Source organism: Enhydra lutris, unplaced genomic scaffold (genome assembly GCF_002288905.1).
Source record: "Enhydra lutris kenyoni isolate GAN:26980312 unplaced genomic scaffold, ASM228890v2 scaffoldscaffold2, whole genome shotgun sequence".
NCBI classification, from domain to species: Eukaryota; Metazoa; Chordata; class Mammalia; order Carnivora; family Mustelidae; genus Enhydra; species Enhydra lutris.
Window position 1 is genome coordinate 7984842 of NW_019154086.1, and position 25716 is coordinate 8010557.

The 25716-nt window shown below is 42.0% G+C and overlaps 1 protein-coding gene across 2 annotated transcripts in view; it reads right to left on the bottom strand.

The window, feature by feature from the left end:
• Positions 1 to 6013, bottom strand: part of LOC111150110 (kelch like family member 24) — a 42782-nt gene extending 36769 nt beyond the window's left edge. The window contains exons 1-2 of one of the 2 annotated variants that reach the window (XM_022507468.1): positions 5954 to 6013; positions 1163 to 1293 (exon numbers count right to left, since the gene is read on the bottom strand). The gene's annotated coding sequence lies outside the window, so the exon portion shown is untranslated. Of the gene's footprint in view, positions 1 to 1162; positions 1481 to 5953 lie in introns of those variants that run through there. The other variant, XM_022507479.1, reaches the window with a different exon arrangement.
• Positions 6014 to 25716: the final 19703 nt, after the last annotated feature.

The window sequence follows — 25716 nt, forward strand, 5'->3', positions numbered from 1 at the left end:
CACAATGGCTCTTTGAAGAGTAGCTGGTAGTTGAGGTCTCATCTGAGTTTGGGGCCATTAAATAATTCTGAGTTTGTCTATCAAAACTACAAAAACTGACAGTTTAGTCATTATGTATTATAAAACTATGGAATCAGTTTGAGAAAATCAGAAAATGTCTTGGTAATTCAAGAAAAAATTAGTTTTTAATCCTTAGTTATCTAGATTATCCATATAGAATCTCAAATAATTATTTTAGAATATATAAATGTATTATTATACATGCATTTTAATGCATTAACATATATTATTTCTTCTGCTTTGTTAAACCTTATAAACTTAGTACCTGTGAAAACCAATTAATTCAGCACAGTTTTTTTTTTTTTCTTTTGGTGGATGGGAAGGAGAGGAATGCTTAAGAGAAAGTACTAGAACCCTGAACTGTGCAGAGAACAGCAATAGTAATTTAACACAAGTGGTTCTGGTGTCTGGCCCAGATATCTACAAACAGAACTCATAAAGTGTTAAAAAGGCAAATTAAAAAAAGTTGATCATGAAAACAAAGATATGAACTACTCATTTTTCCCTACATATGTACACAAACACATCTCTATGCCCTGATTATGCTACAATTGTAAAATAAAAGTTATTTTGAATGTTTCCTTACTCCCAGAAGTAAGTATAACTTGTGTGTACCCCTGGTAAAGAATATTTCAACTTGTTCAAATTAGGAGATTGTTAATCCTAGCTAAGTAAGTGGCTTTTTTCCCAATAGACAATAAAATCCTGAGCCAATGCAGGCATCCAAGTCAACTGAAGAAATGTTTTTTTGTCTGGCACTGGGATCATAAATACTGGATTCAGATCCAATTCAAGACTCTATAGGGCTGGGGTGCCTAGCTGGCTAGGCAGAGCATGTGGCTCGATCTCTGGGTTGTGAGTTTGAGCCCCACACTGGGTATACAGTTTTTTTAAACAAACAAACAAAAAAAGGAGAAGAACAACAACTACTCCAGGACTGATGCTAAAATAGATTCAAAATTTTAGTGTTTTGCTAGTAGAAAACACAGATTGGAATAGATTCTTCTCATGATTGACCTGGTCTAGAATTATTACCTTAAGGAGTAGAAGGGCAAGGCAATTCACTAGGGCATTTTGAGTGAAGTTTTAAGGAAATACTTACCAGCCTAATAGGTAAAGGCAAAGGACAGAGGAGGTCAGTGTACAAAGCCCAAAGGAGTTATAATATCAGAATTGATCTAGAATGTAGCTGTACTGCAACCAAGCCTAATTTTTCTTCAGAATGCAGGAATCCTATATAAAATAAAGAAATTACCATCAGTCTTAAAGATTGTGTGGATTAAGGAGGAGCTTTTAAGACAATACATACCATATATCAAAGGAAACCAACATTTTCACTAATGTGGTCCCTATAACTAGTGATAGTGAACTGTCACATACTATGCTCTACACTACATTTTTGCAAATTTAACTTTGAGTGCAGAAAACAGCAATGAGAAGACTAACCAAGAAGAGGTTTATTTTTAATATAAAGCTATATAGATATAAAGCAAAAGAAAGCCAGAAAAGTACAACATAGTAAGTCCATTATTTAAAAAGGACTAGAAAATTATACTTAACATGGTACTACATAAAATCATGCAGTTTTTATACATTTTTATACATTCTTATACATTTCAAATACTTTCACCCGATTTTCTCAAAAGCTAGTTTATTTATTTGAACCATTCTATTTAATGACTTTTTAAAAACTATAAATTTACACTCTTAAAATTTACTTTGGGAGCATTTGTAAAACTGAACCAAGTTTTACAAATTCAGTATTTAAAGTCCAGTCTTCAAGGTGTTCTTTTCTTTTGAGGGGAGGAAGAAGAGTTTATTTTACATAGCTAAATAAATGTTTATTTTACACAGCTAAATAAAAAATAAGAAACAGTAAATAAACAAGATGTTATTTTCAACATTTTAAATGTTGAACCAAGACAGACATCAGAAACCAACTGACACTTAAATTTCTTTCCCTAAGATTAGAGCAACAAGTGGTTATCCCTTGTTGACTAGAATTCAAATGGTGAATACATTCTGATTAATGAGAGAGAAAAAAAATAAGTGTCTAATGAAAAATTTAGCAATGCTTAAACAATGTGTCAGACTTAATATGGTTCTGTAATTAAAAAAGAATATGATCTTAAATCACAGAACAAAATAATCAAATATCTTCATTCAGTGTTTCTCTCCCTTGCCTTAAAACTTCTGCATACTAATATTCCCCAACCCACAAAGGAGGAAAAAAATGTTAATTATCAAACATCACACCTACTATCAAGTTGCCTGTTGAGCCTATTCATGCTTCTCACTAGACTTAACCTTAATGTCTTAATGTCATTTGGTTTTACCCTGCTAACATGTTTCTTTTAGAAACATGGTATTTAATACATTGTTCCATATTAAAATCAAATTAAATCTGCAAGGACACTACCTCCTGCTCTGCCACTCGACCAGACCAAGTTTAAGATCTAGTATTTTGGATGACTTCTCTATGTATAAAAGTATCTTTGTTAGTGATTTTTATTTACCTTAGGGGTGACAAATTATCTACAGAAATAACTTTTAGAAACTATTGAGTAAAGAATAAAACCTAATCACTCTTTTTAAAAGTAGGCTCCAAGCCCAGCGTGGAGTCTAATGTGGGGCTTGAACTCACAACCCCAAGATCGACACCTGAGCTGAAATGAAGAGTCGGACTCGGACACTTAACCAACTGAGCCACCCAGGTGCCCCAGGCCTAATCACTTTTAAACATCAATTTAGTAGACTTTAAGATGTGCCAAATGCTTAAAAATTATAAACCCTTGGGTGATGAATTTAGGCAGAATGACAAACTCATCAATTAAAAGTTTAGCTATTGTGTTTTTAATAGTAGAAAGAATAAAGGTTTTAAAATATCAAGTTGTCAGATGGCCACATTTTGTTTCAGTCACACAATTAGGATCATATAAAACTTCATTTAGTTAGATGGATATACTTATAAGGCTATTTTATTTACATTTGTCAGCATACAGTCCATACCTAAATATTTATTGAAAAAGGATGTCTCAAATTTCTAGGCAAAAGTATATACAGGGGCACCTGGGTGGCTCAGTCGTTAAGCATCTGGCTTCCACTCAGGTCATGATCCCAGGGTCCTGGGACTGAGCCCAGCTGAGGCCTCCTGTTCCCTGCTCAGCGGGAAGCCTGCTTCTCCCTCTCCCACTCCCCCTGCTTGTGTTCTTGCTCCTCCTGTCTCTCTTTCTCTCTGTCAAATAAGTAAGTTTAAAAAAAAAAAAAAAAAAAGTCCCATCATTAAAGAGGTGGAGTGTACAGATTTTTTTTTAAAGTATATACAAAAAAAAACTGCTGTTATTTATTTAATAGTATTTATTTTTCACAGGCTTGACTTTTGGGTTTTAATGAAATGGCAGAAAAACAAGGAATTTTTTTTTTTTTAAGCATTAAGGTTTTAGCAACCTGAACAAAAGCTAGGAAAGTTTAAATTAAAGCTTAAGAGCCTTAATGCATTTCTTTTTCCTGTTCTGAGACAAAGTTACAGGCTTTGTCTAGATAAGCAGGCTTCTGAGTGTTGATTTAAAAAAAAGAGGTTTGCAGTTTGTACTTATTTAGATATGTTAAGTGCCCTCAATGCACAAGTGATGAGACAGTTTGGGATCACAGAAGCTCCCCTTCTGGTGTAGTCATCTCCACTTGAACATTAAAAATATATTAAGAATGCATAACAAATGAGAGCTGTTCATATTCAGTTCCTGCTTCACCCAGGGAACTCCATCTACCTTCTGCAAATATGCATTAGGTCTTGGGTGAATTCCTACAAATTTACAGGGAAAGAAAATCTGATAAAGCCCAAGTACACTATTAACTTACGAAATTTGGCAAACTGCATCATATTTTCTTGGAGATTTTACTAACGTCCTCTTAATTTACAATTTTAAAAATACATTTGAAATTCACTCAAATGTTGAATCACCACGGGGTAAATATGTAAGAGTGTGCCATAGTCCTCTTACACACACACACACACACACACACACACACACTTCATCTAAACTGGGGTAGAGACTTTTTGACTTTTAGTAAAATATCCTTAAGTTATTTACTTTTATTTTTTTTAAATATATTTTTAAAGATTTTATTTATTTATTTGACAGACATCACAAGTAGGCAGAGAGGCAGGCGGGGGGGGGGGGGCAGGCTCTCTGCTGAGCAGGGAGCCCCGAGGTGGGGCTCGATTCCAGGACCCTGGGATCATGACCCGAGCCAAAGGCAGAGGCTTTAACCCACTGAGCCACCCAGGCGCCCCTAAGCTATATTTTTTTAAAAGTAGAATTCTAATTTTAATCTTGGTCGACGCAAGGCAGATTTTAAATCTATTTTACACTCCTTATAAAAATCAAACTCAGCTGGTGGACCTAAAAGGCTATATAGCTGCAAATACTAAGCGTACTTCTTAAAAAGCTGCTTGGAAGCAAGTGATTAACTACTAAACTCAATTGTGAATAGTCACTGCCTCAGGGGTGAGTGAGGCATCCTAAAATATGGCTTTAAAGTCCTTATTTCGCTACTTAAACCTTGTTTACAGAACCAGCAAAGACAATTTCGCAAGAGAACTTCCTTCCCACCATCTCGGTAATAAAGCGACACTAGTTAAAGGGGGCTAATTTTCCGGTCTTCGAAGGGCGGATAGCGGCTGCTGTCCGCGGCAGTCCCAGAACTGCCTAAGGCTCGGGCAGAAGCTGCGGCGGTCATCGAGGGACAACAGGATGGCTCGTCCTAGAACCCCAGTCCTTCCGCGCGGGAACGCGCGCCGCTAGCTACAGTTGGGCCGCAGCCGCCCCAGAGGCGAGAGCGCGCGTTTCCGCGCGTCCTCCAGATCACCTTCAAGGGGGCGGGGGAGAACAGCTAAGGGCGCAGCGACTAGACATCCGCCAATAAACACTCGGAACTTGCCCCGTCGTCCCGCCCGCAGTCCACCGCAGGCGCCCAATCCCAGCTGTAGTAACCGTCTGCGCCTAGAGCGTCCAGAACTTGGGGGCGGGAACATTAGGAACTAAATTAAGAATCCGCGTCCGGGACTGGTAGGAAGGAGGGGAGGTTAGGCGGAGACTCTGCCGGCTGAAAGCCTGCGCCCCCGCCCGCCCCGACTCCCCGGGGACGGTCGCTCTAGGGCCGGGTTCCCGGCGCTGGCTCAGCCGCCATCCGTGGGAGACAAAGGCGCGCGGGGGGGGGGGGGGGGGGTAACGGTCAGGTGACGGTGCCTGGCACATTTCGCAACTGCTTTAATGGGGCTTCTCTGGCCCGATGCCCTGAGACCCACCTTGACCCCGTCAGCCCTCCCGAACAGGACCAGGGGTTGCCCCCACCAAACGAAACGGCTTGGCTCGAGACCTTCGCATTCTTAGGGCTTCCTTCGATTAAAAAAGAGCAGCGCCTGGTTCAAAGCCCATTGGCAACATGCGGGGACCGTCCGCCCAGCCCTGTGCACCAACTGCCCCTGCCCCTGCCCCTGGGGCAGTGCGGTGACCCGCACCTGCTACCCCCAGCCCCGGCGGCCATGCTCCTCCCAACCCGCCCCCGGAGTGCCGCGCCAGCAACGCCGCGGTTCCGGGGCGGTAGTGCCAGGAGGCGGGGGTGCCCTCCCTTCAGGACTGCCGTTACCATGCCGGCACTGAAGAGCCCCCCCACCCCGGGGTGCCCTGGAGACCTCGTGCCCCAGACAGAGACGCTGCAAGTCCCAGCCTCAATCTCTCCTCAGACCCCACGTCTGGCTCCGAGACGCCGGCCAACGCCGGCTTCCCTCCTGCAGACACCCCCATGGTAGCGACCTCAGCCGCCCCTCCGCCCTCGGTTCTAGTCGGTTCCTCGCCTCTCGGATAGTTCCGGAGCTGTCATCCCCGGGTACCTCTCGGCGAAGGCTGGAAAGAGCCAGCAGCGGCAGCCCCTGCGTTCCCTCAGCGGCTGGCAGCACAGCGCTCTCTTCAGCGCCGGCGTCTCCCTCCAACCACCAGTGTTTGCAGCAGCTCACAACAAAGGAAACATGTGACCGTCGGGGCCAAAACACTGAGCGTCACCGACCCCTGGCCAATCCGAGTGGGCGACCCCCGCCCTGGGGCACCCTGGGATATGTAGTTCCCACTCCGGGGGCGCCCGCCGGGGCAGCTTGGGTTTCCCGCTATAGCGCGGGCGTCTGTGCGGAGTGTGAGGAAACCCAGTCCAGGGGTTGCTGATTGGGAAACAATTTGCTTTAGTTAGAGACGGGTTAAGGAAATCCATTCATGTTAGGAGCCTTAGTGAGAAACCGGAGTCGTATATTCATTGCCACGTCCCAAGGCAAAAGCACATTACCAAGAATTCTCAGAATTGGGCCGAGGACACAGAGATCTTTTTATTTGACCCCTTGATAAACAATCGGGAAATTTGAGGGCCTGAGGGGTGAAAAGGACTAGAACTCCGGTCGCTAGACAGCCCAGGGAAACCGCCTTTCCCTGCAAATCTGTTCATGTCGGTCATATCAAATCCTCGGTTACCTTTTAATTTTAAACGTGCATGCAAGTGTAATAATGTTGCAAATCCCTATTTTCCAAGGTAGTTAGATTCCTTAAAGCCTATTTTGTTCCTTTGTTTCTACAAATATTTTTTTTTCAAGGATGAATATACCTCCTGATTTTGAAACATTTAACTAGTTTTTGGCTTCTGATACCGGAATTATAACTTCTCTCTCTTCTATACTTTATGAATACGGCCATGCCCTTGTTAAATAATGGAATGTGTTCCAATGACCAGTGATGGAAATAATAAAGAAAGCATTTAAAATATGCTTTTTAGGCCTCTTTTCCATCTTTCATTATAAACAAAAGTGCTCAGGGGTGCTTGGCTGGCTCAGTCAGAAGAGCACGCGACTCTTGATGTCAGAGTGGTGAGTTTCAGCTCCCACCTTGGGTGAAGAGATTACTTAAATAAATAAACTTTAAAAAGATGCCTGCTGTTTATTAAGTTTATATATTAAATAATATTTATAGAATATTAATATTATTTATTAAGCTCCAGACTCAGTGCTAAGCATTTTATATATATTATTTAGTCCTCTTAATAACCCTGCAAAATAGGTGTTATCCCATTTTACATATGAAGAAACTCAGCTACAGAGAGGACAAAGAATTGTCCCTTGGTCATCAGTTATTGAATGGTGAAGCTGAGGTTCACACACTGATACTTAAAAAACGTTTTTATTTATATTAATATAGGCACATGATTATCTTTCTAAAAAGCTTATTTACAAAGTTACATATTACAAAGCTAGTGGTGAAAAGCAGTCCCATCTCCCATCCTTCCCCACTCCTGATTCTCCAGAAGCAAACCACAATTATTTGAGCGATTCTCATTGTTTATATCTGTATTTTCACATAACATGGCTATTTCCTATTAAGAAAGCTCTTATCCCTGTCCCCCATCCTTCCAATATTATAATTTCTGGTTAAGTCATTATTTAATGTTTATGTTATTAAGACTGTATATTTATTATTCAGTGCTGAGTCAAATATTATACAATTTCCTTTCTTGTATATATTTTTTGTTTTTTTCCTAGAGTACGAGGCCATGGCCCTTACTGCCTACATAAAGTCCCAACTCCCTGGGAATGCATACAAGTTCCTTTTTTTTTTTTTTTTAAAGAAAAAAATTATTAAAGATTTTAAAATTTATTTATTTGAGAGACATAGAAAGTGACAGAAATAGCCACAGAGACAGCCACAGAGAGCAGGAGCAAGGAGGAGAGGAAGAAGCAGGCTCCCTGCTCAACAGGGAGCCTGAGGCAGGGCTCTGTCCCAGAACCCTGGGATCATGAGCTGAGCCAAAGCCAGATGCTTAACCTACTGAGCCACCCAAGCACCCCAAAAGATCCTTCTTGATGCACCCTAGGGTCTACCTGTGCAGCCTGAATGAACACCAGCTTCAATGAACTACCCGCTGTTGTCCAAAGGACTTGCTCCTCAGGCCATTCCCATCCATATCCATTCCCTATGCCTCTTATGCCACCTCCATTCCTTCATCCTAATCACTGGCTAACTCCTGCTTTTCCTTCCAAGAATCCTGGGAAACTCTCCTTTCCTCTTCACTGCCATCTGGATTAAGTATCTCCCCTCTGTCTTCCCACAGCAGCATTTCCTTACCTCCTTCTCAGCAGTTATCACACTAATTGTTCATGTTTATTTGCATGTCTCAACTGAGATCCCTGAGGTCAGGGATCACGTCCTTTGTTTTTCCTGTTTAAGATTGTATTTTTCTTTAAATTATTTTATTTTATTTTTTTAAATTAACAAGTATTATTTACTTCAAGGGTACAGGTCTGTGAATCATCAGTCTTAACACAGTTCACAGCACTCACCATAGCACATACCCTCCCCAATGTCCATCACCCAGCCACCCTGTCCCTCTCACCCCCACTCCCTCAGCAACCCTCAGTTTGTGCTGAGATTAAGAGTCTCTTATGGTTTGTCTCCCTCTCCATCCCATCTTGTTTTATTTTTCCCTCCCTACCCCCCTCAACCTCCCATGCTGCCTCTCAAATTCCTCATATCAGAGAGATCATGTAATTGTCTTTCTCTGATTGACTTATATAGCTCAGCATAATACCCTCTAGTTCCATCCATGTCATTATAAATGGCAAGATTTGGGGTTTTTTTGATGGCTGCATTGTATTCCGTTGTATGTATATATAATATATCTTCTTTATCCATTCATCTGTTGATGGACATCTAGGTTCTTTCCGCAGTTTGGCTATTGTGGACATTGCTGCTATAAACATTCAGGTGCACGTGCCCCTTCGGATCACTACATGTATATCTTTGTGATTGCTGGGTCGTAAGGTAGTTCTATTTTCAACTTTTTGAGTAACCTCCATACTGTTTTCCAGAGTGGCTGCACCAGCTTGCTTAAGATTTTATTTTTAAGTAATTGCTACACCCAATATGGGGTTTGAGCTCACAATCACAAGATCAAGAGTTACAGGCTCCACCAACTGAGCTAGCCAGGCCCCCCAAGGATCGTGTCTAATTAATTTTGTATCATAACTTCCCTTGTAGTTGTTCAATATTTATCTTTTAGCTGATGGAATAATCTCTACTTCTTGAGGTTATGGGGACTGGAGTGGAAAAAAGTTGTCACCAGATGCCCTAGGATCCACTTGGACTTATCTACATGAGGAGGTCCTCAGACTCCTCTTGGGACAGGTGGGTGTGCAGGGTGAACAAGCACACTTTTGAAAGTGGAAGATATTGAGGGTACCCCTAGAACAAGCAGCCCTGAAGACAGGCAGAGGCCTTCTGGTGAGTGTGGGAGCTCCTTAGGTAGTTTCAGTCAGAATATAGGTAGTTTCAGCATTGGTGGAGGGTCCTGGGAGTTAGACCCACCCCACAAATCAGTGAGCATGGCCGGTGGCAGTCTTTTCCTCAGGTAGGACTGGAATAGGAACAGAGCTGTCAAGACTAAGGGGAGCCTATTGAAGTTGAGCGAGACTAAGCTGTAAGGTGATTTTTTAGTTTATTTTCTGCAGTGTTTACAATCCAATGAAGGAGGCAGCTACTTGGAGTGGGGAGATCAGAGGGTCTTCAGACCTATTTCCTCTCCTTTCAGGGATATAACAAATTGTGCCATATTCTCTTCTTGCAAATACCTGATTCCATTCCAGTCCGTATTTTGCTCTCTAGTGCATCCATGACAGCCTTTAAGGTTTGAAGGTGGCCCATCATCCGTTGTTCTTCCGGCCATTCTTTTCTTTTTTTTCCCTCTCCAGCCTGCTCCCCTTCTTCATGCAGACAACAATCAGGACAGAGTAAATCATCAGTGGAACGCTTTGAGAACTTTCTGCCTCCCCTCTTGGCCTCTCACTTGTAGTCCCCTTACACTATTGTAGTAGAAATGTTGGTCATTGGGTAAGGGTCATCTCTCCTATGGGGCTTCCTCTGATTCTTTCCTCTCTCTCTGAACTGCTGTGAGGCTGGGTCTTTTATTTATTTTTTAAAGATTGTATTTATTTATTAGAGAGAGAGTGAGAGCATGAGTGGGGCAGAGGGAGAAGCAGACTCCCCACTGAGCAGGGAGCCCCACGAGGGGCTCAATCCCAGAACCTTGGGATCATGAACTGAGCTGAAGGCAGGTGCTTAACCAGCTGAGCCACCCAGGGGCCCCTCTCAGGTCTTTTAGACTGTGACACTCACACTGTGTTTATACCCAGTCCCAGAATGCAGCTGGGTCATTTGATTTCCCCTGCAGCAAATCCCAGCTGCAAAACCCTGAAGAATGGAGATTTTACTGAAGGTTTCACAATGATAATCATATGGCATTTCACACTACAAAACTACATAACAATTCCCTTCAAATATGTCTGCTCCTTTATCTCAGCTTCTCTGTTGGTACAAGCTACTCCTCTTTTCCTACCAGACACACTCTCTCTGGGCCTCTCTCCAGCCACAAACTTGGGCTTCTTCCTTTTCCATGATCTCTGCCACCTTCTTCTGGAACACCCCCATCTCTTTTTCTGAAATTAGCATTTTCACACTAATAATCTTTCTTTTTTTTTTAATTTTTAAAAAAGATTTTATTTATTTATTTTAGAAATAGAGAGAGCAAATAGGGGGAGGAGCAGAGGGAAGAGGGACAAGCAGACTGCCTGAGCACAGATCCCAACTTGGGGCTTGATCCCACAACCCTGAGATCATGACCTGGGCCAAAATCAAGAGTCGTACTATTAACCAACTGAGCCACCCAGGCACCCCACACACTCATTATCTTTCTTTCTTTTTTTTTTGTTTTAAGATTTATTTATTTATTTGACAGAGAGAGATCACAAGTAGACAGACAGGCAGGCAGAGTGAGAGGGAAGCAGGCTTCCTGCTGAGCAGAGAGCCCGATGTGGTACTCGATCCCAGGACCCTGAGATCATGACCTGAGCCAAAGGCAGCAGCTTAACCCACTGAGCCACCCAAGTGCCTACACTCATTATCTTTCAAACAAGAGAGTTCCATTCTCCAGAAGACGGAGAATAGCAGGGCACCTGGCTGGCTCAGTTGGAGGAGTGTGAAAATCTTGATCTCGGGGTTGTGAGTTCAAGCCCCATGTTGTGTGTAAAGATTACTTAAGTAAATAAAACTTAAACATATAAAAAGAAGACAGAGAATAGCATAAATAACAAATGATTTCTGCCTACCCCACCCCCACCTCATTTTCCTCCACAGACAATTTAACATCTCAGCAAGTCTATTACACAATACCAACTCAGAGTGTTGAGTGAAGGGGAGAGTAAACACAGTACACTATTTTCTCTTGGCACTGGAGTCTCTCCAATCTTGAGGCCCACCCCTTTCTTCCCTTCTTTTCTGGTGAGGTTAGATGTGACTCATTTCTGAAGCCCTTTGAACGCAGAGGTTTGACTCTCTCTGGCTGTATAGTTACCGGAAAAAAATTGAATTAACCTGGTGAGGTCCCACTCCCATCCCAACCCAGACAGTCTAGTCCCACTAGGTCAGTTAAAGCATAAGATCAAATGGTAGCATTAAGATTCAACAAGGTGGGGGTGGGGCGCCTGGGTGGCTCAGTGGGTTAAGCCTCTGCCTTCAGCTCAGGTCATGATCTCAGGGTCCTGGGATCCAGCCCCGCATCAGGCTCTCTGCTCAGCAGGGAGCCTTCTTTCCCCTCTCTCTCTACCTACTTGTGATCTCTCTCTGTCAAATAAATAAAATCTTAAAAAAAAAAAAAGATGCAACAAGGGAAGCTATAGCCTGGAAAAGTTTCCATTTTGGGATTTGGGAAAAGACATTAAGTCTGTCATCTGGAAGGTGAGTTCCCTCTCGCCTTCCCTGAGCTTTTTCCTCATGAGCTTTTTCTTGCCTGCCACAAGATATCTTCCCTCACAATTGAAATAAACCCATCTCTTGCTGGTAGGGTGGGGTGGCAATCTTTGCTTTCTTCTTGGAACTATCTCAGGTTGAGGTCAATGAGATGCCTGTAGTCGGTGCCTTGATGGATTCAGGATCCTGTTTGTTACCAAACTTGCTACACTTACATGCAGATAAGGGTGACTGGTCATCGCCATGAGTCCTGGGCTCTGACTTCAGATGGCTGAGGCATACTTGCACCCTCCTGCTCTGTGATGCCAAACCCTGGTCTGCTCTTCATTCTTCTGCCCCAAGGACATCTGATTTCACCTCACTTTCTGTCTCCTTTATTAATTCCCCAGTACTGAGAATTCAGATATTTTCTTTGGTCTCAGAAGAAACCTTGGGACCCCTGGGTGGTTCAGTCAGTTAAGTGTCTGACTCTTGATTTTGGCTCAGGTCATGATCTCAAGTCATGAGATTGAGCCCTGTGTCAGGCTCTGTCCTGGGAGTGCAGCCTGCTTAAGATTCTCTCTCTGCCTCCCTCCCTCTCTCTCTCTTCCCCACCACCCCCTGCCCCCCAAAATGAAGAAATCTGACATTCTGGAAAAGTTTTGTCCTAAGTTACTCCTGCCCTGACTGCCCTAGGTAGATCTGATTCTCCGTAGCACCCCATAGCACGTTTTCACATGACCTGCTACAAACCCTTCTCAGGTCTGAACACATGAAAAGTATCTTCTCTTGTTCACGGCATTTGGTCCCAGGCTTAGGCCAGTTAAAGAAAAAAAAAGACTCTTTCCCACTCTCAGCTCTGCTCAGCAATCTGTCTCACAGATGGCTGTGCGTCCATATAGAATTCCTGCTGCTGGCCCCAGTGGATTTTTACTCCATCTCCAGTTTCTTGCTGTCCTGTGACATTTAAGGGCATATATAATTCCAGCTTGATTTTTCTCTGCTGTCCCTGGCACTGCTCTCCTTCCAAATGACTGCAGTTATTGTTATGAAGACGAAATGAGAAAAGCAAAAAATATATTATAGTGCCTGGAATACAGTAGGTGCTCTATCACAACTAAAGTTGTTACTGTTATGTTTATTGTCCCCTCCCCCACCATTTCTAGCTATGTCCTCTGTGCTTTGTCCTTTGCTCCAGAACAGGAGGGGTAAAGAAGGAAACAAAGGAAGAGTAATAGAACTTACAACCTCTGTTATCTATATTTGAAAAACAAGGCAAAGCAGGCTTTCTGACTACTCACCAGGGTCCTGTCCTCTAACTTCTTTTGTCTTTGCCAGTGGGCATTTGTAAGATTAAAAGAGAGAGATTGACTACCGGATGTAGGAAAGCAGTTTTCCTCTGCTCTTAAAATATCCACACTCAAAGGCCACATAACCGAGCTTAAATTGAGATTGATTCTGAGTTGCCGATCAAGGGGCTAGTAGTAAGGAGTTGAGGGATACCTATGTCTTCTTCAGTAAGCTTTTGACATCAAAACAAAAACAAAACCACTATGTGCATATGTTTACTTTTCAAATAAAACAAAAATGTTTAAAAAAACCCTTGCCTCACAAATGTACTCACTATTGTGCAAGCTCCTTTGCTTCCAGCCTCAGATCTCTTTGTGACTGGCCTAGAAACAGCAGGACTCCTAGGTCACCAGTGCATAGGGACAGACACTCTTGACCCTGCTTGTGACAGCATTGCAAGCACATGCCTGACATACTCTGGATAGCCAGTCTGGTTCTATTACTGGTACATGAAAGTTTTGCTCCGGCAGCAAATCTCTAAATTTAGATGCTTTTCAGGATGAACTCTGGATGCTCTTTGTCCTGAAGACTAGCAAGGAATTGGAGGGCACCTTGCTTTTTATTTATTAAGTCAAGTGCCAAAGTAGATGTTTCATAATATAAAACTTATGAAGACTGCCATAATAATGGAAAATAAAATAAAACACAGGGAGTATCTAAGATTTCTCCTTTACAGTTCTCACAAAAATTTTACCCTGAATTCCTTTTTTTCTTTTTTTTTTAATTAATTAATTTATTTGAGAGACAGAGCAAGAGCAAGAAAGTGTGGGCAGGTGGAAGGGCAGAGGGAGAGACAGAATCACAAGAAGGCTCCATGCCCACCACACAACCCGAACTCATGACCCTGAGATCATGACTTGAACTGAAATCAAGAGTTGTATGCTTAACCAACTGAGCCACCCAGGGGCCCCTCCTTTTTTTTTTTTTTTTTTTCACTTAAGTATCCAAAGCATTGCCATATTATAATAATGCATCATAGTAATACTGTGCACACTCAAATGAAATAAAAACAAGTCCAGAGTAAAAATTCTTATCCTGGTTTAACTCTATGGAGGTCTTTAGAGTTAATACAATTTAGGAACTCAGTTCTCATATAATGTCAAGATGCTTAAATGTTGTCATTTTCATTAAAGAAAAAACAATTTCAGAAATGAAAGAACCTAAGGAAATGATGAATTTTCTTTAATAAAGAACCAGCTCCTTGAAAGGCCAGCTACACCAGGGTTTTTTTGTTATTGTTTTTGTTTTTGCACAAAGTATTTTTATTTATTTATTTTAAAATTTTATTTTTTAAATTAAATTATTTTTTTAATTTATTTTAAAATTTCTACAATTTAATTTGACAATTAACATTGCATGTCTTTGAAGTATACAACTCGATGATTTGACATATATATGTGTATATGTATATGTGTATAGCAACATGATTACCATAATCAAGCAAATTAACGCATCTAATCATATCAGATAGTTACCATTTTTTTCAAAGATTTTATTTATTTGTCAGAGAGAGAGAGAGAGAGAGAGAGAGAGAAAGCACAAGCAGGGGGTGGGGCAGGCAGAGGGAGAAGCAGACTCCCCACTGAGCAAGGAGCCCAATGTGGGACTCTGTCCCAGGACACTGGGATCATGTCCTGAGCAGAAGGCAGACGCTTAACTGACTGAGCAACCAGGCGTCCCTAAAGATTTTATTTTTATGTAATCTCTATACCCAATGCGGGGTTTGAACTTACAACTTTGAGATCAAGAGTTGCTTGCTCTACCATCTAAGCCAGTCAGGCACCCCACTGTTCTCTTTTCTTTCTTTCTTCCTTTCTTTCTTCCTTCCTTTCTTTCTTCCTTCCTTCCTTCCTTCCTTCCTTCCTTCTTTCCTTCCTTCCTTCCTTCCTTTCTTTCTTTTTTTTTTTTTAAACTGGTGAGACCACTTAAGAGCTCTCTTCTTAGCAAATTTCAAGACTACAATAAAATATTTTTTTTTATTTTTTTTTAAAGATTTTTATTTATTTATTTGACAGAGAGAAACCACAAGCAGGCAGAGAGGCAGGCAGAGAGAGAGGAGGAAGCAGGCTCCCCGCTGAGCAGAAACCCCTTTGCGGGACTCGAACCCAGGACCTGGGATCATGACCTGAGCCAAAGGCAGCGGCTCAACCCACTGAGCCACCCAGGTGCCCCGGAGACTACAATAAAATATTTTTAACTATAGTCACATTGTTGTACATTAGATCTCAGAACTTATTCATTTTCTGTAACTGAAACTTTGTACTTTGGTCAAAATCTCCCTGTTTTTTTCTGTCCCCCAGCCCCTGACAATCACCATTCTGTTCTCTGCTTCTATAGCTTCAACTTTTTTTAGATTCCATATATAAGTGAGATAATCCAATAATTGTCTTTCTGTGTCTGACTTATTTCACTGAGCGTGATATCCTCCAGGAGGATCCATGGTGTTGCAAACGGCAAGATTTCCTTCTTTTTTGAGGCTGAATAAGATTCCATTATATATATCTATATAACATGTATATACACACACACATTCACACACCCACTAGGGTGTTTTTTTTTAAAAGATCTAATTGTTTGCTTTAGGGATAGAGTGAGCTGTGGGGAGGGGCAGAGGAAGAGGGAGAGAGAGAGAATCTCAACAGACATCCTGCTGAGTGCAGAGCCTGATGCAGGGCTCAATCTCACCATCCTGAGATCATGACCTGAGTTGAAATCAAGAGTCAGGTGCTTAAGTGACTGGGCCACCTGGGTCCCCCCTCAACCAGGGTGTTTTTTTTGTTTTGTTTTGTTTTTGTTTTTTAACCAGAGTTTTGTTTTTTTTTTTAAGATTTTGTTTATTTATTTGATAGACAGAGATCACAAGTAGGCAGAGAGGCAGGCAGAGAGAGAGGAGGAAGCAGGCTCCCTGCTGAGCAGAGAGCCCGATGTGGTGCTCGATCCCAGGACCCTGGGATCATGACCTGAGCTGAAGGCAGAGGATTTAACCCACTGAGCCACCCAGGCGCCCCATAACCAGAGTGTTTTTAATGAAGAGTTAAGAAAGTAATTTTGGATTCAGATGGACTAGGTTCAGATCCTGGCTCTGCTACCATTAACAGGGTGATGGTGGATGGTTTATTTAAATGGTTTGATGCTTTGTCTGAAAATACATTCTAATAATACCTTTTTATTATGGGAATTAAATGACAGTTTATAAAAGGAACACATAGGGCTCAATAAATGGTAAGTGTTATTCAGTTAGGACATAATGGTAAGTATTATTTGTCAAGATATAATAAGTACCAATATGACAGGAGCTAATGTATTGATGTATCCCAGGAAAGGAAGATTCTTCCTGTTTAACAAGGAACAACATGGAGTAATGGAAAAAAAAAAATAACAGAAAAAAGAGGGATCCTGGGGCGGTCCTGCCATAGCTTATTCAGCCGCCCTGGACAAATCACCTAAACCCCTCAGGCCCTGGTTTCCTCATTTCTAAAAGGAGCAAAGTAGCTTGAGTCCCTGAGGGCATTTGGCTAAAGTGTTTTCAAAGGCCTGTCTAGTTTTAGAAGTACAGGAAGTCTGCATATTTCTTTATTGAAAAGACTTCACTGGAAAAGTTCTTTTATTATTTTTTTTAAAGATTTTATTTATTTGTTTGACAGAGAGATAGAGCACAAGTAGACAGAACAGCAGGGAGACGGAGGGGGAGAAGCAGGCTCTCCACTGAGCAGAAAGCCTGATGTGGGGCTCGATCTCAGGACCCTGGGATCATGACCTGAGCCGAAGGCAGCCACTTAACGGACTGAGCCACCCAGGTAAAGTTCTTTTAGTCCTTTTAGTTCAAGAAGCACCCATATCAGGACATACCTGGGGATATAAAAAATTCTTTGGGAAGCTAGTGGATGAATATAAGACACATGACCAGACATATACATGTGACCAAAAATCAGGTTGCAGGTCTGGGAGTGGAAAACTTGGTTGACAGGCTAATGAGACTGGGGAGGATCACACTGAACTTGGTTCCTCCTTTGAACCTTTGAAACAACTCCCATTGGTGAAGGAGTGCACTCCACACAGCCTCTCCCAGATGCATCCCTGACTGAGCACCTCCTCCCCATATAGTCCCCACTCCTAATGGGGAGCCCTGAGTCAACCTGCCCTCTCCCAGTCACCCTGTTCCTGTGCTGAACCCCAGTTTGCCCTGCTCACAGCCTTTCTTTTGGGACTTGTTGTCTCTTCCAAATTCAGCCCCCAGCTCTTATTATTTTTAGCTCCCAACTCGGGGACTTTTTAGAGTAAACAATCACATGCACTAGGGAATTTACGACATTACTGACTTGCGTGCCCCTTCTTACCTTCTCATTAAGAGTCCCTTGCTATAAAAAGAAGAAACAAATAGTTTTTAAAGTTCCCTTCCCCCCAAAAGTATTAAATGCCAAGTAGAAAACTTCAGAAAGGACAAAGAAGAAATTGGGTATTATTTGTGATCTTCCAGCCCAAGGATAGCTACTCTTAGCAATATACTTCCAATCTTTTACTTCTTTATGTTTATATTAATATATCTGTAGCTATTTATACATATTTTTTGCATATTTGAATTAATGCTATACATACAAAAGAAACTCATATATTAACATTTAATATGTGGCTTTCTATTTTCTTCTCTCTGCTCTGTTTCAATCTACCTCTTGACAGTCCCAACGATGCTGACCTATAGCTTGAATGTAGCTTTCATCAGTATGTTATTATGAAATACTGAGATCAATTGGAGTTTTATGTGCAAAAAGAAAGGTGTCTCTCCCCAAGCTGAAGGTCATATAGGCTCATCAACTCTGCAGACATGAATCCCAGGAAAAATTTATTTTTGATTTTTTAAAGAGAATTTTTTAAAGGTTTTATTTATTTATTTATTTATTCATTGAGACAGCTTTTGCACATTCACACAGGCAAGCGGAGGGGTGGGGAAGGGGAGAGGGGGGAGAGGATCTGAAGTCGACTCTGCGCTGGGTGCTGAGCTTGCCACAGGGCTTATCTCACAAGCCGGAGATGATGACCTTATTGGAAATCAAGAATCAAATGCTTAACTGACTGAGCCATCCACGGGCCCCGTCATCACATTTAAAATTTTACTTTTATATTCCTCCCTTTCGCTTTCTAGTAAGAGAGAAATTTGCAATAATATTAAAATAGATCTTTCATTAAAATACAATTCACAATGTCATGCTGTCAATACAACTATTTCATATGCATTTTTCATAGGCTCAGAATTTGTTTACATGCTATTTTAATATTTTTGTCACTTAAAACTGTACTGGGAACATTTTCTACACTTTATTAAGTACTCCCAATTAACTTCACATTAATAATGATAATAATAGCAACATTTTCTGAGCACTACTCTGGGTGTTTGTTAAGTGCTTTACCTGAAGTATCCTATTTAGTTTCCACAACAGCACTGTAAGATAGCAACTATTATTAGCTAGCCCCATCTTCTAAATTTAGTTTTTAGAAAGAGAGAGTGCACATGAGCAGGAGGGAAGGGCAGAGGGAGAGGGAAAGAATCTCAAGCATACTCCTTGTGAACACAGATCCCAACATAGGGCTCGATCTCACGACCCTGAGATCATGACTGGAGCCAAAATCAAGAGTCAGAGGCTCGACTGACTGAGCCACCCAGGTGCCCCATTTAGCTTTTTTAAATGGGAAATTAAAAAAATATTTTTTAATGGGAAAGCTGAGACTCAGGTACACTAATTACCTTTTTTAAAAAAAGATTTATTTATTTTAGGTAGGGGGAGGGACAGAGGGAGAGGGATAGAGAATCTCAGGAAGACTCCCTGCTGAGCACGGACTCCCATCTCATGACCCTGAGATCATGACCTGAACCTAAATCATGAGTCAGACACTTAACTGACTGAGCCACCCAGGTGCCCCAGATACTCAGGTACACTAAGTACTTGGCCCAAAGAATGAAGCTTAGAAAATCTGACTCCAGGGTCTGAGCTCCTTCTGAACCATTATAGTTCTTTTTGCTTCATAATGTGCATTGGTAGATGTTCTACATTTCGTTCAACTACTCCACTGGTTTTGGATACTTTTACTGCATCTAGTTTTTTTTTTTTCCTCCAATTTTGATAACTCTGCAATGGACATCTTTCTGCATATAGATTTTTACTTCTATTGCATGATTTCCTTATGCTTAGTTCTCAGAAATGGAAAAGGAAAATAATTTTCCTCAAAAATATTGTTCCAAAAGACCTTATTGGAGGAGCTGTTGAGAGAAGACAAGGGGAATTTATTCAGTTCTTTCGCCACAGGCTCTGACCCTGAGCCCCTCAACTTTATAGTGTGGGGGAGGGAGATGGCACTGAGGAATCTCATCCCATTCAGACTGTGTTTGGTGCCTCTCATGTTACGGAGCTCTGGACTTCTATTATCATAGCATTTGTCACAAGCATTTTAACATTTCATTATGTTTCCCTCACTTAAAGAAAAGGACAGTTTTCCTCCTTTGAACCCAGAACTTAACATAATATCTAATGCATAGTAAGTACTTAATAGATTCTTGTTGAGTGAACAAATGAAGGATAGAGAGAGAAAGGATTTCTCTTAACTGCGAAGCCTGTTTCAATGAAATTAACTATGATAGTAAAGATCAATACCTCCTAGGGTATGTATTAAGTATTGAGGTGTGTATTAAATCTTTCTATCTTGATGCTTTGGGGGGCCTTGCCTACTAGAAGGTGCTGTCCCTCCCAGGGCTAGTAAATGCCTACAGATTCCTACAGATAGCAAACAACTCCTCTGGGAGAGTATTTTTCATTTGTAAACCAGCCAATCTAAGACCATATCCCCATCACCTGGCTTATCGGGCGCTCACCTTTGAGCCACTGCATTTTCAGACAGGGTACTTAAGTTGACAATGACAAAGATAATGGTGGCTGAAATATGTGACAACAGAGGGGAACAGCAGGGCTGTTGTAACTGACAGGAATAGTGGCATTAATTATAAGGTACAATGGGTAACAGCCAGGGCGAGGGCATGATAATTATGATAGATAATAGAAACGATAATTTAATAAACTTATAGAGCACTTTAATAATCTCAGTAAATAATAACAATGTCACTGCTTTACACTTGCATACATATTATCTAATTTGCTTTTTACAACACACATGTTTAGGTAATATTATCCTGTCTGATTACAGAATGGGCTAGGTCTTCTGATAAGTTCATAGAACCAGCAATAAAACTGAAGATCATCATAACCAGTCTTCTCATTGTAAAATTGAGGAAACCGAAGCCCAGTGAGGGTCTGATCATTAGTTTTCAGTGTCAGTTGGATTGGGCCATGGGGTGGACAGATATTTGGTCAAACATTATTTCTGGGTGTGTCAGTGAGGGTGTTACTGGATGAGATTAACATTTGAGTCTGTATACTGAGTGAAGCAGAGTGCTCCCTTCAATGTGGGTAGGCTTCATTCAATCAGTTGGATGCTTAAATAGAACAAAAGATGAAGTAAAAGAAAATTCCCTGTCTGATTGTCTTTGAGCTGGGATATTGGTCTTCTCCTGCCATTGGGTCAGACTCAGACTGGAACTGTACCATTGGGTCTCCTGGGTCTCCAGCTTGCCAAGTGCAAATATTGGGGCTTCTCAGCTTCCATAATAGTGTGAGTTGATTTTTTATTATCTATCATCTATCTTTCTATCTATCATCTATCATCTCCCATTGGTTCTATGGGAAACCAGGCTGTAACACAGGGGAAGAAAGTCTGGCTTTGGTTGATCCCATCTCTCCTGTCATGTTAGATGTCCTCTGCTGACTAATCCCAAGCTAATTTAGGAGCCATCTCAGAGTCTGACAGGAAAAGGGCACAGTGCCAGCAGCTGGTGGCTTGGGATCAACTTCTAAGGCTTCTTTCCCCCTGAGGTCTGGTTGACACCCCTTGGTTCGTACCCAAATTCCATCCTTTTTGCCTTGAGCTGAGCCAAGAGCCCAGGTTGTGTCCTTTAACCTCTGCTCACAACATTTCACAACAGCACCGATCACTGCACCTGAGATTGTAGCTGAGGAGGACAATGTTTTCCTACAAGAGAACTGGCTTCATGTTCCTGGGATGCCAGGCTGGCTTTGCCTTGGAGACCCAGACAGGAGATCAAGGTCACCTGAGGTTTCAAGACAGGGACTAAGTTACAAGCTATTCCTATTCTTTGAGCAGGTTCAGAATGGAATCGGCCACCAGAATAGGATACAGAGGGCTGAATTACTGGTCCAGGTGTCTCAAGTTGTCCAGGAATGAAATTTGCCCAGTAGTGCAAGGTTAGGCTGAAGCCATAGCCTAGAGAGGTAAAAATTTAAAGCACTGCAGAACAGGGAGCAGGGTAGTGCTGCTGGAGATATTTCCTTCCGCTTATTTCATGAGCACTGAAATTTTATCAAAAGAACCATTGGAAGCTTAGGCACTTAAGGTCCAGTTGATGGATCTGACTTTGTTCAGAATCAGAGAACTTTTTTTTTTTTCAGATAACTTCTTTTTGAAACAAAATTAAAAAAATTTATGTATTTATTTATCAGACGGAGATCACAAGTAGGTAGAGAAGCAGGCAGAGAGAGAGGGGGAAACAGGCTCCCTGCTGAGCAGAGAGCCCAATTCGGGGCTCAATCCCAGGACCCTGGGATCATGACCTGAGCAGAAGGCAGAGGCTTTAACCCACTGAGCCACCCAGGCGCCCCTGAAACAAATTTAATGGTAACAGCAAAGCTTGGTGGGAAAAGAGGCAGCAGCAAGTACAGATAAAGAGAAATGGCAAAAATAGAGAGCACTCGTATTGTCTGAGCTAGTTTCTGTGTTGTTCACTACAGCCAGGAGCTACTCTAATGCCTGCTGATGTCACCACCAGAAATAAAATCTGACTTCTTCTCTGGATCGCTACCTTTGCTAACAAATGTTGTGTCTATAAAAGTGTAATGAAGACATGACCAAGTGCTGCTGCAAAGGTGCTGGCTGGGTGGGTGGCCAGTAGGGACAGAGAACAGGGAGTCAGGGGCATTGTGGAAGCCAAGGGCTGGGTCTCCAAGAGGTTCAGACAGGATCCGGGCAAGCTTGGGGCCTAAAGTGGTATCAGATAAGTAAACAATCAGAGGGAAGCCAGGTAGGTTCTCTGGCTTACAAAGAGATTCTGAACCAGGGGAGTGGGTAAGACAGAAATGGAGGCTGGGGAGCAGAGATGGCATCAGGAAATTTTCAAATTTCCCTGAGAGGAGGTCACAGCCCTATAGCCTTAGATAGGGTTTAAAAAAAAAATGAAATCAAGTTAATTTTAATTAATCAGGGATGGCTTGGGCTTTTAAATTTTAAATTAAATTTTATGCACAACTGCATCCACAAGATAGTCTTTCTAGAACTTCTAGGGACTAGATGTCTCAGGGAAGCCAAATGCCCACCTCCATTCACTTCCCTAGAGGTTCATGACAGACGACAGGCTGTGTCATTGGGCAGAAGGGATTCATTTGAACCTTAGGGATCATCACTGGATTTTTCCTTCAGACCCTGCCTCCTACCACTCAGAATAGGTACAAGGGGTGGAATTAGAGAAAATGTCGAAAGAGGTGGTAAAGAAGTAGAATAAGCCAACCACAAGTCTATTCTTCAGAGGCAATCACTCTATTTCTGCATCTGTAGCGTGGACATGATTATTATAATAGGATTGTCATATCAGATGAGGAAGATGCTATTTTGACATTTTTTGGAAAGATTTTATTTATTTATTTGACAGAGAAAGCACCAGCAGGCAGGGCGGCAGGCAGAGGGAAAAGCAGGCTCCTGGCTGAGCAGAGAGCCCCATGGGATCATGACCCCTGCATCCCTGGGATCATGACCTGAGCCAAAGGCAGATTAACTGACTGAGCCACCCCTTAGCAAAGGCGCCCCTTAACATTTTGGTACATTTTTTTCTAGTCTTTTTGTTTGTTTGTTTTTGTGTTTGTTTAAGATTTATTTATTTATTTGAGAGAGCATGCATGCATGCATGAGTGCGGAGGAGGGAGATGGAGAGAGAATCTCAGGCAGACTCCTTGACGTGGGGGTTCAGTCTCAGGACACTGAGATCACAACCTGAGCTGAAATCAAGAGTTGAATGCTTAACAGACTGAACCGCCCAGGTGCCCCTCTTTCTAGTGTTTTTGTTAAGCATGTTAACATGATTGGAATCATACTGTATATATAACTTTTATACCACTCTTTTCCTTAATAATATATCATGATTATTCTTTTTTTTTTTTTTAAGATTTTATTTATTTATTTGAGAAAGAGACAATGAGAGAGAGCATGAGCAAGGAGAAGGTCAGAGGGAGAAGCAGACTCCCCATGGAGCTGGGAGCCCGATGCGGGACTCGATCTGGGAACTCCGGGATCATGACCTGAGCCGAAGGCAGTCGTCCAACCAACTGAGCCACCCAGGCGTCCCTATATCATGATTATTCTTGTGGTCACAAAAATACTGTGTGTAAGGGATGCCTGACTGGCTTAGTCGGTGGGGTGTAAGACTCTTGATCTAGAGCTCATGACTCCAAGATCAAGAGTCGCACGCTCCTCTGACTGAGCCAGCTAGGCTCCTCTTGACCTCCTTGCTCTTGCCTACTGGTTATCTCCTTTCTGTGGAGTAGAGAGTCTGAGAGATGGGAACATAGGGAGCAACTGGAATTTCCTTTCTCCACCCTAGCTGGTACTGTTTGGTCAAGAGGCCAGCCCGTGTTCTGATCTTATCCTAACCCCTTAAACTTAAGTTCTTTTCCCTGGAAGTGTGGGCTGTAGAAAAATCTTTGGGTTCTGGAGTCAGAGAGAACTGGATTCAAGTCCCAGTTCTGGTACTTAACTGGCAGAGTGATGTTGATGAAAGTTCTTTGATGTGTTTGAACCTCAGGTTCCATATCTGTGAATCGGTCACAATAATAGGGATGTAGCGAGGATTATATAAAAGAAACAATATGAAGTATAGAGCCTGGTATACATGATGTATTTAACAAATAGTAGTCCTTCCCCATTCTTTTTTCTGTTATGAAGGGACTAGGTTGGGCCTGGAGTTACCATTTCAGATGAGGCCCTGGAATTACATTCTCACAACTGGAGTTTGACTTGTGCAACAAGAAGGACACATTTTTTCCAGGCTTTTGTACATTTTGTTCCTCAGCCTAGAATAGTGACTCTCAAACTTTACCAGGTACCACAATCGCCGGGAGGATTTGTTAAAACAAATATTGGTGGGCCCAGTATACAGAATTTCTGATTCTGTAGGTCTGGGGAAGGGTCTGGGAACTTGTGTTTCTAACAGTTTCTCAGCTGATGCTGTTGCTGGTCTGGAAACACAGTCTGAGAAGTGCTGGCATAAAACATTTTATTACTCTTCCTATCCTTCTGGCTAACTCCTACTCATCCTTTAGGTCTCAGCTTTGATTTTATTACCTTTAGAAAGTCTTCTTTTTAATGCTTTATTTTTTAAGTTATCTCTACATCCAACACTCCAACTCATGGCCCCAAGATCAAGACTCACATGCTCTATCAACTGAGCTAGCCAGGTGCCCCTAAAAAGCCTTTTTTTCCTCTCTTTCTTTCTTTCATATTTTATTTATTTGAGAGAGAGAGAAAGAGCTCACACATGAGCAGGAGGGATGGGCAGAAGGAGAGGGACAAGCAGACTCTCTGCTGAGCAGGGAGCCCAACACGGAGCTCCACTCCAAGACCCTGAGATCATGACCTGAGCTGAAGTCAGACGCTTAATTGACTGAGCAACCCAGGCACCCCCCCTAGAAAGTCTTTCTTAAATTTAAAGTCCAATTTAGGCATTTATCTTCTGTCTTTTCAAAGCTCCCTGGGCTTGCTAGCTCATAAGACTTATCACAATGTTCTGTCATTGTCTTACTGCTTGTCTGTATCTCCCACTAGACACTAAATACTTTGGAAAAGTGACTATATCTGCCCTGTTCATGGTTGTATCTCCAGGACCTTCCTCAGTATCTGGTGCATAGTAGGTGCTCAATAAATGCTTGTTGAATAAATGAGTGAGTGTGAATCTGGGTAATTGGAACCAGAGCCTAGGGACTCATGAGGGTGAAGTAGGTAATGGGAATAAGTTCTAGTGGCCAATGGTCATGCAATCTAGGAATTCAGTATCCGGGAGATAAGCAGAGCATTGCAGGGGTTAGGACCTTAGGAGCTTGGTCCACCCTCTGGGCTATGGAGAACAGGGCAGAACCCAGTATGATAGAAACTGAGCAGGCACTTAAGACTCCATTTCTGATTAAGACAGTTGATCTATAGATGGTCCTCAAGGGCATTATATGAAATGATGTAAGTCAAATGCAGAAAGACAAATACTATATAATCTCTCTTATATGTGGAATCTAAAAAATGAAAAACACAAAAATAAACAACAACAACAAAACCCCCAGGTATATAGGTACAAAGAACAGATTAGTGGTTACTGGGAGGTGGAGGTGATGTGGGAGAA